Genomic DNA, 1,501 nt, shown 5'->3' on the forward strand with positions numbered 1-1,501 from the left:
TGCCCCGTATGGTTGCATTACAGTTGATATGTGGACACTTGTATTTTTTCACATCTGAAAAATAACTGTTATCATATTTGTGTTTATATCTAATTTTTCTATTACTCAATCAGGTAAATTAATTGACCCAATTTGAAAATTGATCACGAAAATATTAAGGTCATTAAATAAACTTATCACATCCTATTTTGATTAACTTAGATCACAAGACTCTTTTAACTCGTTTTTGTGCATATTTCAAATAGAAATATTGATGTTAATGTTACCTATTATGTTACTCATAATCGAAGAATGGTTGAATGCGATAAGACGAAATCAGTTTCGGTCATCAATTTTTTATTGTTATTACCAAATAACACCCAAAAATTTATTGTCAAAAAAAATATGTTCTACTACTTCCTGTTTATAATTTCTTAGTTGAACACTATTCTAAAATACCATGTTAAATATTTGAAAGCGTATGAAATTAAAAAAATGACACACTTCTGAAACTCTTAAAACTATTGTTTAGATCACTTAATTAACATATTCGGCACTAAATTACACGAACAGCAAATTATATTTGTTACCTATTAATGTTACCTACAATAGCAGAATAGCTGACTGTGATAAGACGAAATCAGTTTAGGTCTTCAATTTATTATTATTATTAATATTTACTATTATTTTAATTTATTATTACTATTACCAAATAGTACCCAATGGAAGTCACCTGGAATATTTTGAACTGAAGTGATGCATAGCAGAAGATTGAACCAAATGATGTATGCCATTGATATAGTGAAGAACAAGGCGAAGTACAGAATATTTGAAATGGCAAAAAAGCTCGAATGGAAGCTTTTTATTTCAGATTGTTGGAATTAAACGACCAAAGTTTCAAACAGTTTTTAATTCATGCGTTTCACATTGTTTTTTATATTCATCACTCTTCCATTATCATTTTCCGATCTTTGAACCGGCAGTTGATGAATTCGGTTTTGGACTATTCAGAGAATGTGATGATTTGCATAAACTGAAACTGGCTAAAGGCATTGTTTCGACTACACAGAGAGCGTAAAGATTTGCATAAATTAAAACTGGCGGATTATTCGTATTAAATGTCATTGGTTAAAGGAATATTTAATCCATAGGTGCAGTATTGAATAACTCTGTTTGCATTTTGTAGTATTGTTATGTAAATTTCCGGTTTTTCGTTTTTGTGGCATTAGTCAATTGTTAATGCAAACATTTTGGGACATATTGGGCTATTTTCGAATTGTATTCTTAAGCATTATTAAAATCTTTATTATTTTGTATTTTTTTCTAATCTTGCAATTAGATGTCCTGTTCTTCCTCTATTCAAGTCTCTATTGGTTATGTGTGGCAAATGTTATATTATCACAAATGACACAATTTGTGATAATAATATATTTTGGAGTTTGCGTACTGAAATACATAATAAATGAGTAATATGAATGATAAATGAGTAACGAATAAATGAATAAATGAATAAATGATAAAT

The sequence above is a fragment of the Loa loa genome (genome assembly GCF_000183805.2).
Source record: "Loa loa unplaced genomic scaffold supercont3.480, whole genome shotgun sequence".
NCBI lineage: Eukaryota > Metazoa > Nematoda > Chromadorea > Rhabditida > Onchocercidae > Loa > Loa loa.